This window comes from Zonotrichia leucophrys, chromosome 3, assembly GCF_028769735.1.
Source record: "Zonotrichia leucophrys gambelii isolate GWCS_2022_RI chromosome 3, RI_Zleu_2.0, whole genome shotgun sequence".
Lineage (NCBI taxonomy): Eukaryota > Metazoa > Chordata > Aves > Passeriformes > Passerellidae > Zonotrichia > Zonotrichia leucophrys.
In genome coordinates this window covers 58,125,851-58,148,460 of record NC_088172.1, presented here as the reverse complement: position 1 = coordinate 58,148,460, position 22,610 = coordinate 58,125,851, and the positions used below count along the sequence as shown (strand labels likewise).

The 22,610-nt window shown below is 45.0% G+C and overlaps 2 protein-coding genes and 1 long non-coding RNA gene across 8 annotated transcripts in view; 1 reads left to right on the top strand and 2 right to left on the bottom strand.

Moving 5' to 3' along the window:
• The window catches only part of GRM1 (glutamate metabotropic receptor 1), a 182,613-nt gene extending 181,417 nt beyond the window's left edge, over window positions 1-1,196 (bottom strand). For 2 of the 5 annotated variants that reach the window (XM_064708404.1, XM_064708406.1), the window contains exon 1: window positions 1,035-1,196. The gene's annotated coding sequence lies outside the window, so the exon portion shown is untranslated. Of the gene's footprint in view, window positions 1-781; window positions 801-1,034 lie in introns of those variants that run through there. The other 3 variants (XM_064708401.1, XM_064708403.1, XM_064708402.1) reach the window with 2 other exon arrangements.
• A 3,937-nt stretch (window positions 1,197-5,133) lies between these two features.
• Window positions 5,134-16,702, bottom strand: LOC135444898 (uncharacterized). Its single transcript, XR_010439340.1, has 3 exons — window positions 16,657-16,702; window positions 12,208-12,319; window positions 5,134-6,059 (listed from the first exon to the last, which is right to left on the bottom strand). It is a non-coding gene; the product is annotated as an uncharacterized LOC135444898 (long non-coding RNA).
• Window positions 16,703-20,652: 3,950 nt separating this feature from the next.
• SHPRH (SNF2 histone linker PHD RING helicase) overlaps window positions 20,653-22,610 on the top strand; it is a 49,105-nt gene continuing 47,147 nt past the window's right edge. The window contains exon 1 of one of the 2 annotated variants that reach the window (XM_064708399.1): window positions 20,653-20,810. The gene's annotated coding sequence lies outside the window, so the exon portion shown is untranslated. Of the gene's footprint in view, window positions 20,920-22,610 lie in introns of both variants that reach the window. The other variant, XM_064708400.1, reaches the window with a different exon arrangement.

Sequence of the window (22,610 nt, the reverse complement as noted above, 5' to 3'; positions counted from 1 at the left end):
GCATCTTTAGCAGTTTAGACATTTCCTTTCTCCATCCATAACGTGAGCAAAAAGAGAAAGCGAGTGGTCTGCCCTGCCAGCCACGGGAAATGTCATTTAAAGGTCAGGGAAGAGAGGAAGAAAAAAAAGCACTCTGCAGTTTAGATTAACTTTTCCTTGTGTAGGGGGCAAAAACTGTAATTCAGTCAGGGGCACACACATGAAGGTAGGGGAAAATACATATTAGTTACTAAGGCAACCGCGGGCAAAGCCCCGATGTGCCTTACCAGCACGCCTGCCGCGCAGAGAGGCTCCGGGCGGGGAGCGGCGGCGAGCGCGGCGACAGGGCTTGGCCGTGCTGGGAGGGCAGATGCCCCCACGGCCACCGCCGCCGCCCGGGAGCGGGGCCGGGCCGCGTCCCTGTTGCTCGCGGAGCCGTCAGCACCCGAGACAGCGCCCGCAGCCGGGGCAGCCGCAGCGCCGCCGCACCCCCGTCCGCCGCCTCCCTGTCCCGGTGTCCCCTGCCCGCAGCCTCCTGTGTGGCTGTCCCGACACCCCGCTGGCCCGGCGCTCCAGTGTCCCAGTGTCCCGCTGTCCCGGGCCCGCACCGCCGACTCGGCCGCCCGCCAGCACTGCCGGGCGCTTCCCCAAAACTTCTGCCCCCCGCCAGGCGCGGCTGCCGCGCTGTGCCCGGATGCTCACGCACGGTGGCTGGCACACACACACGCACCGCTCGCACACACACTCACACTCGCACACCCGCACACCGCTCCCGGCGCCCGGAGCCCGCCGCGGCACGCACCGCCCGCGCCGCCGCCGCTCCGTCCCTCCCCGCCGGGGCCAGCGGTGCCGGGGCTGGTAGGGCTGCGTGTCCGCCGAGCGGCGCGGGCGCTGGGGACGGTGCCGAGGAAGGTGACGCTCCGGGGGAGCCGCCGTCCTGCTGCGGGTCCGGAGCGGAGCCGCCCGGAGCCCCGCAGCCCCGGGGCCATCCGCCCGCCCCGCCTGCCCCGCGGCTGAGCCCCACGCTCCGCTCCGAGGGGCAGCCCCAGACGTACCTGGCCGGGCGAGGCAGCGGCTCCCTGCCTGCCGGGAGCGGGCATTGGAGGCTCTCCGGCCGCCCCGAGCTGGCGCGCTGGCGGCGGGGCGACGGCTGTGGGCTGGGCGCGGGTGCCCTCTGTCTTCAGCACCGCTCCACCGCAAGGAAAAAAACAGGTCATCCCGGGCTCATCCATTATCTCATACAGAAGGTTCAGTCATTTTCTCCCCCTCCTTAATTTTTTTCGGCTATTGTCTTGTAAACGAGTAAGGAAACATCACCCGGAGCACGCTGCGGCTGCAGGGAAGGCGTTGGCTCTCACCTCCCGTGGCTCTTAATTCATTATCTCCCTGCCTCAATTAGCAAGAGCGAGAGTTAAAGCAAGAGGCTGCTGCTAGAAGGGGACCCAGACCACGCTCGGGAGACCTGAGACAATGAAATGTGCCGTTCGGACTCACGGGCAGGGCTTGGCTATTTAAATAAATATTTATATTTGGGGAAAAAAAAAAACCAAAACAGAAAAAATACACTGCAACAAGGTAAATCACCTGTAAAGATAGAGGCATAAAAGGCATTGAAATTGCAGTTTTCAGGTCAAGATGAACCTAAATGAAGCACGTGAGAGGCATGCCAGATTAAAATAATACCAGATTGAATAATCATAATTCAGACGACCTGCTTGCATCCCTAACACAGGTCTCGGGTGTTTTACTTGACTGTATGAAAGTTAAAGTTAGATTACCTCCCCGCTGGGAACTCTATAGATATTTGCCCTACTTTTGAAAGAAAGAGGCAAGGACAAACATTTAACTATTGCTCATTCAGAGATGGGTTTGCAGTGAGTGCTGCCTCAGGGGTGTCTTCTCCTTGTGTCAATATCTGAGCTGATTTTATTGTCACACAGCTAGCTATTTGTCTGCACTGTGTTTATCCACGAGCTGTGTTTATTGTGGAGGAGCCAGCCCAGGGGGTTGCTGGTGCCCTCTTTCCCTGCAGGTAATATTTCCCAAGGATCAGGGTCAGAAGGGCTGCCTGTCCCCTGCCTGTGGGCATGGATCTTCCCCAGGGCCAGCCCAGGGCAGTTCTGCCAGGGCCAGATCTGGAGAGACATTCAGATGTGCACAAAAGGGGAAACAAATTCCCCTTCACCCGTGTTGTAATGATTAAATTTTAGTTTCTGCCCTTGACACAACGAGCCTGCAGCACGCCAGCAAATTATTCCAATGGTTAAGTTTTGGGTTGCTTCTCTGGCTTTGGCAAGGGAAGCATTTGCAAATGCTCCCACTGGCTCTTCCTGACACACAGCACCCTGTAGCCCTCATCCCCTGTAACCTGGCACTCAGAAAGACGGCAGGTCTTTATGCTGAGGCTTGTGCAGAGCTGTCACACAGAGCTGCTTTCCCTCAGTGATGGTCTGAGTTTTGCTGAGACTGGAAAGCAGGTCACTGGGTCCTGGTGCCCAGCCATGGCTGCAAACGCTGCCTCTCCCACCCCTGCAGCAGCAGGTGGAGTAGGTGGAAATGGGCAGAAGTCTGGGGCTCATATGAAGACATCTGGGATATTTTTAGGAAAGGCCAGGGAAAGACAGCTCTGGAATTGCAGTGGCTTTGATCTCCCCCTCCCTAATGGGGAAAGCAAAGGTTTTGCCCACGGGGAAGCAGACATGGGTGACCAGTAGCACTGCTGTCTTTGTCCCACAAAGAGTCATCCCATTGCCTTTTGTCCCTGACTCCTACACCTCCTGATCCTGCTGTGTACCACAGATCTAGTACTTCTCCTCTCAGAAACAGCCCATGTCCCCAGTCCTACCACCTTCACAAATTTCTGAACAGATGGTCCCTTTGTCATCTGGTAACCATCCTTGAGGCACTACATGGGACTGCATTTTTTGCAGAGATATGAGCTGCCATCAAGCAGGGAATCAGGACAAAACCAGAGCAAGGCTGGAGCTGTCTTGTAAGCAGCAATTCCTTTCCAAGGGAAATTGCCTGCTGTTGAATATTTTTTTCTCTGTGAAATGAAGGACAAATGAATAATTTTCATGTTCCCATGTTACACAATTTAAAAATCACTTGGAGGTTGATTTAAATATTCTGTTTTGATGGCATCCAAAGTGTTTTGTTCTGTTTTCTTTTTAAACATTTTATACAATGCAGAACAGTTTTTTACTTCAGATAAAATCAATCATTAACATAAAATGGATGTTCCAGTATTTCTTCCAAAAAAAAAATTTTTTTTCTACTCCTATTTCATCAGAATTATCTCTTTTAACAGAAAATTTTCTACTGGAAAAGTTCTGTACAGCTCTGATGAGAAAGGCCAGTATATTGTAGAAAATGGTTTGAAAGGAGGTTTGTTTGGAGTAGCAATGGCTGAATCCTGGTTTGTTTAAATCCCACTTTTGGTTTCCCTAACATGGCTACTCCCTCCTCTACTTCCTACCAAGAGAAACAAGCCAGATTGACTGTCTAGCTGTACAGACTCTCCAATTAAATTATTGGGGAGATTTAAAGCTATTCTGCAAGGATCAATGATGCTAAAGTTATACAATTTTATTCTGCCTTGGAAACAAGCAGAAAGCTCATGTGTTTCTGTCTGAAATAAATTGAAACATATATATATCAGCTATCTGATAAATTGTCTCCAGTCCTTTTTATTCTGCTCACTTAGCTGCTTTCTTTTCATGATTTAGAAATGTCACCTGCTATATACAGTGTGCATGCAAAACATGCATAGGTAGCCCACTGCTGTAGATACTGAATTGCTTGCTTGTGACCAAAGATTTGGAACAATCATCTAGCAGGCTTGTTCAGATAAAACAGGGATTTAATCTTACTAATATATTCATTATTTTTTGAATTTTCTCCTTTTCTCTTAGCGAAGTAAATATTTCTCATAGGTTTTTGTTTAAAACATGTGCCAGCTACAGCACTGGTTTTTACCTCCTTTCTTGTATTTAGCCTTTCAAGTTGCCCTATCTGTAAGAAATAAAGCAACAGCATTTTTAAGTTTTGATTGCTTACACTTATCTGCTGCAACAGCTAAGAAATGAACATAAATGGATCGATGTCTGTATATATGGAGCTTTGAAAAGGTCTGATTGCTCAGCTGTTCCTGTACTAGTAGATTCATTAAAATTAAATAGGATTAACCCATGAAATTTAGGACTCACTTCTGAAATACTTAGAAATGCACAATAGCTTCTACACAAACCTATGACTGTATGGGCTTACTCTCCATTTTTTTTTTTTTTTTTTTTTTTTTTTGAGGACAGGAATAGACACTCATTGAAACCCAAGGATTCCCAGAAATTTGAAAGTTAACATTGGTAGTCATCCAACACCCCTCTTGCCCACTGTCTCAAGTCACACTACTGTCAGCATATTTTACAGATTTAGGTGATTTTACATCCTTTACAAAAGTTCCTCCACTGGGGCGTTCTCAGGAGGAAAGTGTCTGTGTGGTTATGATTTCAGATGTCTTTCAAACAAATGTGAGATCCAAATCAATGCAAAATTCAGTATTCAGAGATGTCTTGTAAATTTTTTACACTCTCTGAGGATTATAGACTCCATGAAGTGATAAATAGAGCAGATTTATTCAGACATTCAGCAGTTTTCATCTCTGGCTAGCAGAGCTGTTGATAAGCTACGAGTAATTCTTTCTATATTTTAAAATAAGTAACTGATTGCTTTTATAACTCAATATTAAAAAGCTTTCAGCAGCCGTGCTTCATGCCAGCTCTAAGGAGAGAGACTGGAAGAACGGGGTCCAGAAAACAAAGGGCCTGATCTCTCCTCTGTAGAAATTCACCTCACAAAGGGTTCCCTTGCCACAAGCCTGTGCCCTCCAAGCAGTCGCATGCAATAGTCAAAGGCAGCTGGTTTCCATTCCTTACAGAGAGGGCATATCTCAAATCTTGAAGGTTTCTTGGGCACAGGAAAATCCAAAGACAAATTTTGGTCTCATGGCAATGAGGACGCTCCCAAATAGTGAATAAGAAGACAGCTGAATGTCTCCTTTGCTAAAAAACATGACTGTTCAGTCCCAGATAATGTTTAAAATCATTCCTGTATTTATTTTCTATCTGCAAAAATGTACTTAGGGTGCCCCCTAGGCCAAAATGCTCCACAATGTTTACAACATCCACTTACATCAATTCTATCCAGTTAGATTAATTTTGATAAAACTCCACTGCCATGAAATCCCCTGATTTCCCTGAAATTTTCCCCTGAGAAACAACATGAATAAATAGATAAATTTGTGCTGGGACTTGCATTCCAACAAGCTTATGCTACATCAGGCCAAAAAGAAAAGTGCATTTCAAAGTCAAAGGTCCACAGTTCCTGAGCATGAGACTGTCCATTTAAAATCCACAGACTTCTAATTTAATTTGGAAATGTCAGTCTGAATCATTCTGGCTGAACTCACCAGGCAGGGACTTATATAAGTGTGAAGGGAGAGACAGTACCTTGGATATATGGGATTTAATACAAATTAACGAGACAGGTCTACTTAATTAGATTGTAACTAACAGGACAAGTAATTTAACAAGAAGTCACCATCCCTTATGGAGACAGATCTGGTACTCTGTGGGAAATATGGCAGCTGAAGCATCAGCTAGCCAAATTTTCCAGTGATTTTCAAGGACAGCTCCTTGTAAAGCCATCTGCAGGAATTCAGTCTGGTACCAGTGAAAACTGGTAATACCTACATATGGAAAGGAAGTCCTTGCTGTGCGTGAATGAGGGAAAGGTGTTCCTGCTCTCTCCTGCCATCTCGGCGTTCAGGCTGCAGCCGAGGGTAAGAAAGACCTTATGCTGCAGATTGCAGTCACAAATGGCACCAGTGACTTCTGAAGATGGAAAGTTTACTCCAGCTGTACGATGTAACAACACAGCTCTGCACTGCTCTGAGACAAATTGCACCCAGCTAGTAATTTCTGAAATTTTCCCCATGACTACAGTAAGCACTGAAGAAAACAGCTTCGTGTTTACTGGCTGTTGTGCCCTTCATTTCTCCACACAGAACCCTTATAAACATTCTGTAAAACAAAAAGAACGAAAAAAATATTAAAAATCACAAATATCAGAGGTGGAAAAGGCTAGCAGTCTTTTCAAAGTGAAAATCTTTTACATATGACTAAAGAATCAGAGGAAGTTTTACAAATATCAGTTCAGCAAGTAAACAATGTGTGATAAATACCTGACATACTTTAAAGAACCTTTCCACTGCGTAAAAAAATTTTAGAAAAGGAAAGGAAAAGAAGCCCAAATTAACATGTTGAATACCTCTGGATGTTAATTTTTCTGTGCAGTCTGTCACTGTTTATGTAAGACTCTATACAGGACACTTTATCAGCTTCCCTAAAAAAGTATTTTTAAAGTCTGCAATAGCAAATAAAATAAGGAGAAATGGAATGCCTTAAAGATTAGTAGGATTTTGTGGTGACCTTTAACTGAAATGATCTCATTTTCTGTACTGCACCTCCTTTATGCATTTGCAATTGTTCAGGATGGATGGAAAGGATGCCTTAAAATCACTGCCAGCAGACTGATCAGTTTATTCACTTTTTTCCTGCTATACCTGGTTGTAAATGAACACAGAGATTTCAGCTGGGGGAACTTCTAGCCTATTGTTCTAGTTTCACAATCATTATTTTCATTATTTTTCTAAATGCATGCAATGCGACAGAATGGCACATCACTGTGTAGTAACTCAATAAAATAACACAAATCTGTGCTTGTTTCAGCTGGGATAGAGTTAATTTTCTTTGCAGTAGCTGATGCAGGGCTGTGGCTTGGATTTGTGCTGGAAACAATGCAGAGATAACAGAGAAGTAACACAGAGATGTCGTTGTTACTGCTGCACTCGTACAGAACCAAGGCCTTTTCTGTCTCTCACCCCACTCCACCAGCAAGGACACTTGGGGGTGCACATAGATTTTGGAGGGGATACAGCTGGGACAGCCAACCCCAAGTGACCAAAGGGATAATTCAAACCATGCAACATCATGCTCAGCACACAGAGCCAGAGGAGGAGGGAGGAAGGAGGGGGCATTTGGAGCAATGGTGTTTTTCTTCCCAAGTGACTGCTACATGTCATGGAGCTCTGCTTTCCTGAGGATGCCTAGACACCTATCTGCCCATGGGAAGCAGGGAATTAATTCCTTATTTTGCTTTGCTTCTGTGAATGGCTTTTGCTTTCCTATTAAATTGTCTTCATCCTAACCCACGAGTTTTCTCATAAAATACCACATAATACTGTATTTATTTGTGGTTTATAGCTATTACTTAAAGCGAGACATACACAACAAGAATCAGATACCCAGAAATAGAATGAGGATATGGTGTACAAACTACAAGCCTCCAACAATTTGCAAAGTACTTGATACATTTGTTCAAAACCTTGATGCAGAAAAGCACTGTTCCTTCAAAACGAGAGGATAGTTCACCACACTATAAAAATTGTTCTCACTAATGCTAACACATCTTCTGTGCTATAACAAAAAAAGAGAACAGTATCAGATGACATATGTTTCTTTAAATACTTATTTAAGGTCATCATAAGGAGTTGCCTTGATGACAGAAATTGCACAGACTTTATCATTTTGACTTTCCATCCAAGCAATGCATTTCTGGAAGCATTTCATTACTTCAGGATCTATTAGAATCATTGTTGTAGCTCTCTTTCCCCTCATTTCCCTGACAGTATGCTGCTGTGTCTTTGATGACACATTAATTGCTTTTTCTCTGTGACTTCCCTCTGGTGAAGTGGCTGCACTGTCTCACTGGCCACCTGTCACTGCAGGGATGTCAAGACCTTGATCCTCACTGGGTAGCCTGGCTCCTCAGCTTGTTGCTATGACTGGTTGGTCCTTGGGGCGCTTCAAATCCCAGCATCCTGGTTCCTCCAGAATCAGACATTCTCAGTCTTGCCCACCAACGCAACTTTTTTGACCTAACCATGGATTTATCACAAAAATTGCATTTATTAAGGCTGGAAAACAAACATCAAGTGTAACACGACCATGAGTGATAAAATGTTTGAAGTCCAGCTGATCCAGCAGCTTGAATTCATTGCCTGTCCCCAGGAAGCACATTCAAATGCTTTTTATCTTGAATTTCCATCAGTTAGTTGCCTTTTGTCATCCTTTCTCAAAGTAGGCAACATTTCATTTATATCTCTCATCCACTTATGATTAATGGCTCACATTTGGTTCATGGATTAGATCACAGAGCTCCAACCACCATACTTGGATGTTTGCTCTCCTGATTATCTACCTTAACCACTATTAAAATTTTTGGCTGTACCTGAGCAAAACAAGCTCACAAGGCATTAGCAGATTCTGATTTTTTATAAATACTGAAGTAACCATGTTCTGAAATACCAGACCCTCTCATACACTTTGAATTGGACATTAAGAATGCACCTAAAACAATTAGTTTCTTTAAAAAAAAATCTTACTTACTATTTGTAGACATGGAGCTGAATTGAAATTGATCAAAAAGGAAGGCCAGGAGCAGTGAAGAAAACTCAAAGAGAAGAGTCTCACTCAATTAAAGAACACTTTTATTCTCTTTGTCTAAGGAAATATAGCCACCATGTTAACTGTGCCTATTGCCTCCACAGCCCTTCCTGACAAGATACCAAAAATATTCATAAGGTGATTGAGGAAAAAAATTCACTGAAATTTGGAAAGGTCTCAAAGGTAAATACATTTGTCCAAACTTTTGAATGTCATTAGTCAAGTAAAAGAGTAGACCCACATAAATACCCACACTTGGGAGAGAGACAGGTAAAATTCTTCACTCTGAGGGAAGTGAGGCACAGATACAGGCTGTCCAGAGAAGCTGTGGAAGCCCTATTCCAGGAAATGCTTAAGATTAAGTTGAATGGAGCTTTGAGCAACCTGGTCAAAGGGAAGATGTCCCAGCCTAGGGCAGAGAGGGCTTGGAACTAGAAGGTCTTTAAGGACCCTTCCATACAACCCAAACCAAACAATGATTGTATGAAATAACCAGCAGCTGCAAGCAGGTGCCCAGGCAGCCCAGCTCTGGGCCAGCTGCAGGATGGGCTGTCTCTGTCCTGGGGAGGTACAACTGAGTCCTCACAAGACATGACTTTCAGGGGTGGAGGACGGAGCAATCATTAGGCAGGCTGATGATACATGCCTGATTACAAGGTTTGTATAGGAAAGTGGGGTCCTCACAAAACCCCTATTCCCCTCATATAGGTAAATCATGTAGATTTGCAGGTAAACCATGTAGATTATTAACTGTAACTCACAAGGGGATTCTTGAATCTTGTTTAGCAATGACCAGATGAAGGGATAGAAAGAGTACATGGCTGAGTAGCTGCATTGCCATACTGTAAATAATAGTCATAGGTAATCAACTTTTGCTTCAATAAAATAGAGAAGTCACTGAAGAGAAAATAAATATGTCTAAATAACAGTCAGTTGCATTGTTTAGAGAATGTCCACATATACAGGATGATTCTATGTAAACAGTGTGTCCTTGTGGTTTTCAAGTTTTTCTGTTGTGAAAGCACATACTAATTTCATGGCATAGCCTTTATTTTTATTCTAGAGGATGTTTTCTCAATAAGTATAGTATGTGCTTGTTTTCATGGCATATGCTTGGTTTTGTTTCCTCTTTTCTTAGCAACAGCTTCTAAAAAGACTCCTTTCATCACCACTGCACTTTTTATTTAGCTGCAAACCATAAGTTCCCAATAAATTAACCTAAACCAGCTCAACCAATTTGGCAGCTGCTGTCACTACAGTAATAGACAGTTATTGATTTCCATGTCTTTATTTAAATTCAAGTAATGCTTATGCTGCAGTTTATGCTGTATCTCAGTTCCTATTGTGTTTCTGATTTCTAAATGGTACCTGCACTTAGTTTATCTTTTCTTTAGCTGGCTTTTATTTTTCTCTAAATTCCAACCACTGTCAACAGGGGATACAAATCTGTACCTCATTCTTTCTTCTTGCTCTCCTTTACCAGATAATGTAATATGCACCACTCAAATAACACATTTTCAATCAATTTTCTAAATCATCCTAAAATTTGATTCTTCAGCCCAAACCCACATGAAAAGTCATTGTGTACTTTCATTTTGTGACTCCATGTGCATAGACTGATGACACACATATAGGACTTAATACCAAAGAATATTTGGACATATACTTACTACACCCTCATTTAACATAGCTTTTAACTTTTTGCCCTCATTTTTTCTTCTAGAAATTGAGGAGGAGGGTAAGGAGAGGAATACAGGATTACGTGGTGAGAAGAACTGCCTTCAGCTTTGGTCATGTACTCTGTTTTTAGTTTTGTTCATTCATTTCTAATATAGTAAAATTTAAAATTACAGTAAAACCAAAAAAAAAAAAAAGTCTACCCAGTAAAAATTCAGATGAAGCACTATTCTGTGAAGTGAGAACCACACCTGTTTTCAGCTATGCCTTCCACCTCTGCACATACTTTCTAGTTCAAAACCCTCAAAGTTGAAGAAAGAGAAATCTTGGCCCATTAGGTGTCAAAGGAAGACCTGTCTCTAAGGAGTGTTAAAAAAGTCTCTTAACATTTCACGGTTGTAAATTGTACATTTTAGAATGCTGAGATTAAACTGCTTGGTCTCTTTTTCCGATTTAACTATCTTGGTTGAAGATATGCCATGTGGGTGAGAGGAAGATGTTATTCAGTTGGATGCTATTTTTAATTTTGTAGTGTAGATAATGTATTCAGAAACCTTCGCTTTGAAGGCAATCTGCATTCAGTGCTGGGAAGGAGTATCAAATCTTTACACAGTTTATGAGATGATTCTGATTAGATGCAGTTCTTACTCTGTGCATAGAAGTGTACAATACCGACAGTAATTATGGTAATTGTGTATTGGAAGTCAGCTATTCAGTAGAAAGCAATTTGTTTAGCATACAATAGCTCAGGCCTGTGAGAGAGGGAAGTATCTGCAGCTGAAGGACAAACAATAAAGACTGCTTGGGAGCAGGTTCTTATGTTACCTCAGTTTAGTATCTTGAAGATCACTCAAATTTAAGTCTTCTTGCTCCAAACAACTCTAAAATCACCAGAACTCCTCAGAAATGCAAGGCATATATGGGGAACAATCAGCTTGGCTCCTCAGGAAACAACCTTGCCTGGGCAGAAGCACATGTAAAAGGGGCATATTGCCTGGGAAAAGTGGCACCAAAACATCAAATCACACCAAACTTTCATCAGGCAAACCCAACCCAAAGAAAAATTTTGACTGACTTCAATCATGCCAAACTGCACAAGCTTTCAAGTCACAAGAAGTTGAAACAAAATATCTGTGAGGATTTACTTGATGTAGATGCTACCTCTATTTCCCTTCTCAAATGATGCTGGATTTTGGCTTGAGAGCAAGGAGCAAAAATTTTGAAACAAGACCAGCAGCTGCAATAATTCTTCTGGAGTTACCAGGGTAGCACAGCAAAACAAAACTTGGCATCCAGGGTTACTTTTGGTGGATAACTCATAAATAATGGTGAGTGGCTGGTTCTCTGCAAATGAGCTAACCTTTCTGCACTACCAGAGATGTATCTTCAGGTCTTCTGACATCACATTCCTCAACAATGCCCTGATCTGTGCCCAGGGCAGGACTCACCCCAGGTCAGCAGCAAGTGCCAGGAGCTCACCTGACTCTTCTCCTTTCTAGGATCCCATCAGCAGCAGCACGTGGCACTGCCATAATTCTAACTACTTGGGTTAAAACTGGATAATTTTATTTCCCACCAGGTTAATCTTTTCTGGAAGGCTTCCTGGAAAGTGTGGTTTCCAAGTAGAAGTGAAAGGAAAACCCTTGGCCTAGGTGCCCTAATTGCTCTCCCTGTGGATCAGATATTGTAGGGCTCCCGGGGAGCTGGTGGCGGTGGAAGACCTCAGCAGGGTCTGCCAGGGCAGAGCTGGCAGCCAGGACCCATCCCATCTCCTCAGCCCAGCAGGGATGACCAGGAAGAGCCACTCTGGGCTGGCAGCAACATACCAACTTGTGCTTTGGGCAGGAGCCAGAACTGTTGCAAAACTGATCAGCCATAAACAAGATGCTTACCATGCCAGCAGATAAGCATTCCTTGTTTTACTGATATCTCTACACACAACATTGTAGTATTGTTATTTATATCCTATAACATCTTAATCATTTACCACTTTCCATCTGTGCTCCAGACCCAGGATTTTATCAGCTAGGAACATCTGCAGGTCCATAAGCATCCCAGGAGAGTATTTTTGCGAAATTTTTGTATTATGTTCCTGTTGCCTAGAGAAACAAACCATAGTTAATGAAAAGTAATACTTTGTTGGAAAAGAGAGAAAATATTTATTTAGTTCTGACCTCATTACTTTCTCTTGCAATCATATTTCAAATAAAAGCCTGTTCTCTCATCTCTCGATAGCTTCCAATTACCTCCTCAATTAAAAAGGTTTATTTTTACTCAAGCAGGTTCATGAGATGTAATATTTCATTGTTTCATTGTGCGACAAGGTGGGTTTTTTTTTCCCTGAGACAGTGCTCAGTGATGCACAGTAATTTCTGCTGACTCATTTCCCAAGTCAGAGAATGTGGATGCTACCAAGCCCAGCTAGGAGGCATGGACACTCCTGTGGTACACAGATGGGGCCATGTGTAGGACAATGCCTTGGAACAAAACCAGTCAAAAAAGAAAATCCCTCAGAGCACTGAAAGCAGGAAGGAGATTGGATTGAAGCATGGTTTTTATTGACATTTGTGTACAAACTTTGGAACTGTAGGGCTACATTACAAGTTATGCATCTACCCTAGTGAGAGCACAGCAGACACAGAATTATTTTTTGTTGTTTTACAGCTAGAACAAAATCCATACATCTGGGTCTGCATGGATGTGGAAAGGCAAAGTAGAGAGTAATAACAATAAAATATCTACAGTTGCTGGTGATTAAAGAAAAATATTAAAATTTGATTACATGTTTCTGCAATTTGAAGTTGCAAATATGTATAGGAGTACTAAAATGTATATAGATATGTATAGAAGTACGAAAATATAAATACAAATATGCATAGAAGTACCAAAATGCTCAAATTGCTTGCACCACTTGTGCTGGTGATAAAACCACAAACCAGAGCTGCACATTTACATGGGCCATTCCATCAGCCCCCATTAGATTGGGCTCCCTGTGGTACTATCTAGGAAAACAAACTAAAATACACATTTGAGTCCCAGACTAACTTCTTATCTCTCATTGCATCTCTAAGTTTTAGGCCAAGGACAGGCAACAAAACTATAGTTTGATTAATAAGCCTCAGTGTACACACATTTAGAAATACAATGACACTTATATTCAGAGAAAACATCCTTTCTCATTAGTTAAGGTTGTTGAGTTAACTTGAGTTAACTTAAGTGAGTTAATGCCCCAGGCCAAAGCAAACCTCCTCCCAGGGATGATTCAGGTGCCTTTCTACTAAAGACTTGTTCCAGGGACCCACACGACAGGGGGTCTAAAGGCTTCTGCTGTCTTAACATTTCTCCCTGAACAGCAGCATCAACCAAGTACCACCACACTCGGGCTTCTCCCGTTCCAGATTTACTGCACCTTTCAGGCAATAGTTAGAAGGGACCAGGTGCCAGTAGCAGCAGAAAGCAGCCAGCTCTGCTGCCCAGCTGAGATCTGCCTGTCTGTAACTCCCCTGTGGAATCACAGGTATCCACCTCCCCGGGACACTGCAGAGAGAAACATCCCTGTGTCCCACAGCAATGCTGCCTGGCACTAACAGCACCCAGGCAAGGTGCAGCTCCCCCGAAGCACCGGGAGGTTTGGGGACAGCTTTGGGGCATCTCCTCGGCTCTTCCATGCCCTGTGCATTCCATGAGTCAGCACTGCCTGCTCCTGCAGCCCAGAGCCAGAGCAAATGCACTGCCTGCCCTCTCTGAAACTGCTGCTTTTTCTGACTCAGGTAGTCACCCAAGCAGGCTCAAAGGTGAATTTTGGAATGACAATTTAATATAATACTCCTCTGAAGAGAATGATTATTAACCCCCTGCAATGAAGCCACATCAATATTTATGTACTTGTTTTAACATCAAACCTTGTCAAACTCAAAGAAAACATCTGTGGAGACAGATTTTCATTGGTGTTAAACAAATACATTGATTTCTGGCTTGAGAACTGCAGATCTTTCTGTACTTCTAAGATGATAAATCGAAGAAATAACAACCCTGATGAAGTTCATATATTCTTTGACAGAAACTACTGAGGCTGCTTATCACTTCTTTATGAGAAAAGAGGCCAAAATAAAATAGTTCCAGAAGACTTCTGGAATAAACAGTTTCATTTATGTTTCAAATTCAATTTTATTTGCCTTTTTTCTAAAGTATAAAACATAGATAAGAATTTTGCAAGAAGTTTTGTTTTGCTTGTTTTTTATATTACAGTGCATGTTATGAATCCAAATCTTCTCTTGCCAGAGTGTGAAAATCAGCATTTTTCACTGCCAAGAAATATATCTCTAATAGATAATGTCTGAAATATCTCTTCAGCTCTCTTTCAAACCATTGTGCCCTGTATTATGTTACAAACATCTATATTTTGATCCTAAATTTCAAAATGCTTTTACTGATTTTATTTTAAAGATTTTATTTATTTAATTCCAGTTTTATTAGAAGGTTCAGTTTTTCTCAGGAACTGCAAACTTTTCCTTTATGCATTTTTGTTACATAAAAAAAAGGCTTATAAAAGGAATATTAAAGCAATGAAAACACCTTATTTAGGTATATATTTAAATAACTCCAAGAACTGGATTCCAAATCCTACATAGTAAATCTAGATGATGTCCTAGATGCAATGACATGGTTATTTTTTTTTCCTGCTCTATATTTAGATAGTCTTTTTAACTGTCCTTTTCTCTTGAAAAAAGGGAAATGGGCTTAACTCCCACCAGTGACAGCTCAGCTGCTGCTGTCAGTCCTGAGGTCAGGTGTATCACCTGGTTTTCACAAAAGCAGCACGTAGCTCAGCTGAGTGGCAGATGGATGAGGGTGTACAAGAACTGTGCACACACGTGAGCTGGGACAGATGGCCTGCAGTGTGCAGTTCTGTGGGGTGCAGGTAGATTCCCCCAGGAGATGCTGTGCTAAGAGGCAGAAAGGCACAAGTGATATGTTGAACTTCTCTGTTTTGAGGAAACAGAAAATAGTGGAAGCCCTGAAGAAGTGAAAAAGGGGAAGTTTGCCATCGTAGCTCCATGGTGTTTTTCTCATGCTGGGTTCTTAGTTTACTGGCTTACATGATGGTTTCTGGCACACAATAACATGCTGCTCTTTTTAGCTCTCCAAAAAATATTTAAATCCTCCACTCTTTTGTCCCAAGCAGCATTATGCACTGTGGATGGTGGCAATTATATGATAACACTTTCAAAGTCCCACTATGACAATTATACTATTTTCTATTATACACACACCAAACACTCTGGAAGTTAGGCAGAGCTTAACCTATGAAAATAATTTCCTACCAGGCCACAGAATACTGCTCACAATTTTATTAATCTGGAACAGACTGGAACAGTATTATGTCTCCACTGGGGTCCATCTTGCCATTTCTGTCACATGGTGATTTTTATCAAAGGAGCTGAATAGATTTCTCCTGCTAGTTAACCACAAGAGTAACACACGGGTTGGCTGAGGCACAGCTTAGCATACATCCATTGTAGTGCAGGGAACAGAGTCTATCTGCCCTCAGTTTCATTCATTTGCTACAAACATGCACATTTCCTGCCAGAACCAATTTGGAGGTGCACAATTTTGATTTCCTTTAGAAGATTTCTGCTTGCCTTTGCAACTAAAAAAGAACTTTTAAATACCATAACAACTGGCATGCTGTTTTCTCCAGCCTCCCTCAAAAAAGAAACTCTTTGCAAAGGAGCATGTCTCCTGATTTTATTATTTGCTTACTCTTTCTGGGCTTTAAGAGTTGCTACTGAAAGCATAGGGGAATTTTTATTCATAGGCAAAGGAGGCTATGTTGTCAATTGTGCTCAAAAAAATGACATAGTGCCATTTTATGTCATATTCTCTTCTCTTCATACTGCTCCTTTTTATTTTGTTAGATTAAATGGCAATTATCTTCCTTAATGCACTGAAGTTCTTTAGAACAGTAGAAAAATTACTGGGTGCTAATCTGTAGGATCCTTAGTCATTAGCTGCTGAATAGAAACAGGGATTTTTCCACCTGCTCTCAATGCTTATTTCAAAATAAGTGGCTAGACAGAAAAGCAAAACTCCTTCAGACAAAAGATGGACACAGTGGGTGAAGACCCCTTTGTATCCTCCTAAGAAATGCCTCAAACACTGCAGTGGAGCCACAACAGGCAAGATAACAGTCAAGAGTTCCATGAGATATGTCACAAGATAATGTAGCTAAGAGATTTCCATGAGATATGTGAATGCAGTGCTGAGGGAGGGGATGATCCTTTTCCTTGCAGCCAAGCAGAAGAGAGAGTGCTGCCTAAGTGTCATGGCTCTGCCCTTTCACTAGACCCACAGTCTTTGTCATCCTTCTCTTTGTTCCTTGTCACCTTATTGCAGGGGTTCCATACTGGTGTCTCCTAACACAAAAGTTTCATACCTTCTTGGTGTTTTCTCATGGGCATCTCCTCAGAGCACTGGCTCTTTCTTCTTCACAAAGCAGCCAACTGACTCCAGTTCCCTTCTCAACCAGCCACCCCACTCTTTTATAGCACTCTTCTTCTCACTGGTTACAGCTGTGCCTGTTAAAGTCAGGCCTGTTCCTAATCTCTGATAATTGGCCCAGCTGCAACTCCTTAGGGGTAAGAATACTTTCTATACTATCTTTATTTTCTTATATTCTATCCCACTACAGTTCCTAAGTATAAATTGTTACTTTTACTTATAAATTGGTTGCCCTGCCCCCATTTATGATGGCAGCATGGTCTCACGTCCACTTCTTCCAAAAGTAAAAACTGGCATTTGAAATCTACGTAACAGAGGCTGAGAATACAACCACCTTACAGACAAATCAACAGACCTGCTTCTCTTTCTTCCCCAAAGCAGGGACAGCTCTTTGGTAAAATTTGTGCCCCTGTGTTGGAGTGTACTTCAGAACTAGTGCTCCTGACACTCCAAAGATCTCCATTGCTCTTAGAGATGACCAAGATTTCTCTTGATCTATGCTTCAGTAGAGGTGATCTCTCTCTCTTCCCCCCTCTTTTTTCTTTTCTCTCTCTACTTTTCATCCTCGTCTTTCTCATATGATACTGCAAGGTTTACCAATGTAGTGTTTTGCTAGCTCTGTGCCTTCATCTTTGTGTTCACAAATGTGAATTTTTCTTCAAATAACATCATTACTTGTTAAAGGACCTCTAGTGTTGGTTCAGTGCACCTCTACCCAAGGGTATTTTCGAATCTGAATCACTTTCCTCTCCTTATTGAGTTGAAAAGTCCTAAGGGGTACTGAGTCTTGACCCAATAAGTGGGCAGGGAGAGCTGGGAAGTGACTTCTCAGCTTTAAGCCAGGAGGGGTTTGAGCAGTGCCGAGACAATGGTGACCTGGGAAAGGCCAGAATGTGACTGTTACCCTGCCTGGAGTTATCTCCTCCTTCCCTCGGCAGGAGGATCATGCCAAGGTTGTTTATCCTGAGAACTAGGAAAGATATTTCTTACCAAACAAGGGTGAGAGAAAAAGAGAGGCTCAGACAGATATTGCCATGTACAGCAGGCACCCTCTTGGGGCCATTGTGTTTTCCCCCTCCTCTGAAAGCAGAAATGTTACTCTCTTGCTTACTAGTTTTCACAAAATACAGATGAGAAAATAAAGTTCAGTTTCACAAATGCTTTATATTTTAAATCTCCAAAGACCATCAGCGCTACCAAAGAAAGCAAAAGTTCCAGTCCAGGAGAGGAAATCATTAATAGAAGACATGGACAATATAGAAATAGAAGAGCTAACTAAAGGGCAAGACTCATTAAGAGACTCATGGCCCTGTGAACAGCCCTGTAAATGAGTCTGTGAACAGATCTCACTGAGTCATGAATTGTTGTCCACTATTCCTACAAGAGTTCTGGAAGTGTATGATTTTCCTTCCTGCTTCCCTTTGCTGGCAGAGTCCAACTTCACCAAGTGGAGGAGGGTGAGCAGCAGTCACTTGTGGGACTTTCTCACAGCATCAGGTCACCAACAGCAGCTGCAGCACACTCGCATGAGGAGTCACACCTTTGATGTCCCACGTGGGGAGCATCTGCATTATCACAGACTCACAGCATGCCCCCCACCTCAGTAAATGTGATGGAAGTTGTCCTTTGGCTGCCCCCACTCCTGCCATCAAGAGATACAGTTCACAGCGAGGAAATTTGATATTCGCATCTTGCAACACAAATCTAGATGTCACACCTTTAAAAGTAGCTGCCTGCCCTACCTATCCATATGTATAGGGATGCACACCAGTAGTAGAAGTGAAACAGGGTAGCTTAATGAATTCCTAGCAAAGTGCATCACTCCAGCTGCTCACTGTCCCACAGACTGGCATCCTGGCCTGTATCAGCACTGGTGTGACCAGCAGGAACAGGGAAGTGATTCTCTCCCTGTACTTGTGAGGCCACACCTCGAGTTCTGTGCTCAGTTTTGGGCCCCTCTCATCAAGAAGGACATTGAGGAGCTGGAGTATGTCCGGAGAAGGGCAATGGAGCTGGGGAAGGGTCTGGAGCACAAGGCTTATGAGGAGCAGCTGAGGGAGCTGGGGGTGTTTACGCTGGAGAAAAGGAGGCTCAGGGAGGATTTTAGTGCTCTCTACAACTCCCTGAAAAAATATTGTAGCAGGTGGAGGTCAGCATCTTCTCCCAACAACTAGCAGCAGGATGAGAGAACATGGCCCCAAGCTGCGCCAGGGGAGGTTCAGGTTGGAGCAATTTCTTCACAGAAAGAGTGATCATACATTGAAATGGACTGCTCACGAGAAGGTGGTGGAGTCACTGTCCCTGGAGGTGTTTAAAGGAATGACTGGATGTAGTGCCATGATCTACTTGACAAGGTGATCAGTCAGAGGCTGGACTTGATTTCAGAGGTCTTCTTCAACCTAAATGATTCTATGTGATTGTGCCTTTCCTTTCATCTCTGTTCTGCAGCAACTTCCTGTTGTAACATAGGACCAAGTGATGCTTTTTCAGCTAATTTTAATCTAGGAATACGAAATCAAACATTGCCAATTAAGACAGCCAAACCACATAAGGTTGGTGTAAGGGCCAACACTCAAAGCTACTGCACATCACTGTTCTGAGCAGCTCTTCTGAGCCCACCCTTTCAGAAAGGCTGAGAATGGCAGAAAATCAGCACAGGCAAGTAAGTAAGGAATTCATTTGGAAAAGCTAATATGAAAAAATGGTTGAAAGAACTGTTATAAAAGAAAACCCCACCTTCTTCCTGTAAAGGGCTCTCTATTTGTGTATTTACAGCTGTCTCCAATTGTCAGTCTGTGCATTTCACAGAATCACAGGATCATTGCGGTTGTCAAAGGCCTCTGAGATCACAGAGTCCAACCTTGGACTGAATACCTTGCCAGCTATACCATTACACTTAGTGCCATGTCCAGTCTTTCCTTGAACATCTCCAGGGACAGTGGCTCCACTCCCTCCCTGGGCAGCCCATTCCGGTGTTAAATTGCTCTTTTTATGAAGAAATTCCTCCCATTGACAAACCTAAGCCCCCCCGGCAAAGCTTGAGGCTATATGTCCTTTATCCTGCGGCTGGCTGGCTGACAGAAGAGGCCAAGCCCCATCTGGCTACAGGCTCCTTTCAGGGAGCTGCAGAGGCTGCTAAGGTGCCCCCGGATCCTCCTTTTCTCCAGGCTAAACACTGCCAGCCCCCTCAGCCACTCCTCCCAGGACTTGTGCTTCAGACCCTTCAGCAACTTCACCAGCTTCCTTCTGTAGTTTTTACTGCAGTGATATCTGTCGTTAAAAATTAATTGGCCTGATTCTGCCTTTTCGCAGTGCTAACAGCCCAAAAATTCGCTCTTTCCGTCGCTTTTGTCAGATGCCTGAACAGTCCTCTCTCTTCTGCCAAGTGTTTCATGCACAAAATCACCGAGTGGGTCACGATGGAAGGAGCACAGGGCTCCATCTGATCCAGCGCCCCTGCTCGGGCAGGATCATCCCAGAGCGCTCGGCCCGGGATTGCGACCAGACGGTTCTCGGCTCTCTCTAGCGAGGGAGACTCCTCATCCTGTCCGGACGATCTGTTCCAGTGCATGACCGCCCGCACACCGAGATTCCTCCCCGGTTCAGGCGGAACCTCCCGTGCATTCCCGGGATCCCACAGCGTTCCCACGCCCCCCCCACCAGGGCCTACCCCTCAGCGCCACCCTGCGCGGCCACGCCCACCCATGTGACGTCACAACACAGCCCTCGCCCCGCCCTCAGCCACGCCCCACTGAGGGCACCATCGCTTTAGCCCCGCCTCCTCATCCGGAGTGCACACAACTGCGCCTGCGCCGTTCCCCGGCCTTCCCTTCGCTGTGTTCCGCTGACATCGGGGGGGCGGGGCAAAAGTCACGGTTCTTGAAGCCCATTGGCTGCCGCTCGGGCCAGAGCGGGTGCTCGCGCTCCCGGGTACCCGCCTGCTCCTCCGGCCCCCCCTGCTCGGGGGCTCTGTCCGGCACTGCCAGGGGCGGTGCGGTCTCGCGCCCCCCGGACCCGCCCCCCCGCCGCGGGGGCCCCGCCCGATCCGGGAGGAGCCGCGGCCGCCGGGGCAGCAGCGTCACCGCTCCGGTACGTCCGCGGCTCCTCGCCCCGCTCCCCTCACCCTGCGCCCCCGGGGCTGCCCCCGGCCCCCACTACGGCCGTGAGCAGCCGCTCCTCCCGCCGCGATAGTCCTTAGGTGCGCGGCGGCCGTGCCGCGGGCGGCGGCGACGGGGCCGGGCAGCCCGAGGCCTGTGCGAGTGGCCGCGGGTAGCGGGGGATGCCGCGGGCCCGCTGCGCAGTGACCGGGGGGCGGCGGTGGGTCACCGCAGCCGCGCAGAGCCCGCCGGTGGCCGGCATCGCGGTGGTGCAGTGCCGGCTGCCGAGGGTTTCGCATTCCGCTGCTGGGCTCGCCTTCCCGAGCTTCCTGTCGCTTTCCTCGTTCGAGACTGCGAGAGCTGCCCGCGTCCCTGCGGCGGCGCGCGGTGCGGGAGGCCCCGGCCCCGGGCCTGGGGTCGGCGGGTGCTCGGGGCGGCGGTGGAGCCGCGGTCCGCGGGGCTCCTCTGCAGACGGCCCCCGCCGCTTCCCCTGCCCCGGGCGCGGCTGCCGCTGCCCCTCGTAGGCGCGGGCGTGTTGTGGCCGCTGGAGCTGTGGGCAGAGCCCGCTCGCACAGAGCGGTTCCCTCCCGCTTGTCCCTCAGGGTGCGATGCCCACGCTGGCGGGCTCGAGCAGGCCGGGATGCCGCTGGGAGCCTTCTGCCTCGGGGTTGAGTGCGGTGTGTGTTCGCCGTCGGGATTTGCTTCGAGTGCTGTCAGCATCGCTCCGTGTGCATGAGCATTGTTTTGAAAAACTCGCCCTTCCTTCCCTGAAGTCTGTTGTGAAATTGTGAGAGACTACAGACTATCATTCTCTACAAGTGCTGAAAGGAGGCTGTAGCCGGGTGGGAGTCGGCCTCTTCTCCCCAACAGCTGTGACAGGATGGCCTTGGGCTGCGCCAGGGAGTGTTTCGATTGAGCCTTTGGAAGGTTTTTTCACAGAAAGGGTGATTACGCGTTGGAATGAGCTGCCCGAGGGGATGGTAGAGTCACCATCCCTGAAGGTGTTTAAGGCAAGATTGGATGTGGCACTGTGTGCTGTGGTCCAGTTGACAGGGCCGTGTTCAGTCACAGGTTGGACTCGATGATCTCAGCAGTCTTTTCCAACCTAATCGAGTCTGTGATTTTGTGTTTGAGTTTCAAACAGAGGAAAATGTGTATATCCCACGATATTTCCTTTGGCTTTCATGAATTATCAGTTAGCGTTTGTTTGGGGTTTTTTTGGGTTTTTCCAAGACCCTTACAAAATTATTCAGTAACAGGAATTCTGTTATGTTCCAGCATAAACCTCTTTAACATTAGGGTATGTTGTACTGGATTTAGTAGCTTACAATATTTTCCTCTTATCTTCCTACATTCCTTTAAAAGTTGTATGCACAAGCTGAGTTGACACAAATATCTATTCTCACAAAGTGTAATATAAAGTCACAGACCTATTGCTACGTTCAGGCTCCTTGTAAAAAATCTTTTGAAAAACGCTCCTGCTTGCTTGAGTGTTTAATTATGAGCATGTGGTTTTGGCTATGTAGTTATTAGTTTCCCAGATGGATCTAATATTCTATATTTTGCTTCTTCATATATACCATTTAGCAGCTGTACTTTGTTTACTTGTATTTTATCCACAAAGTCCGTTCTGTGTCTGGGTCAGTTAAGGAGTTACATGTCCGTCTTGACTTAGGCTTGCAGTTAGTCAGTATCAGCAAGACTCTACATTTAGTTTGCTGACTGGTCCCCCTGAAATGTACAATAACTAACTAAGGGCTCTTCTGCAAGCAGTTTGTATATCCAGGGCCCA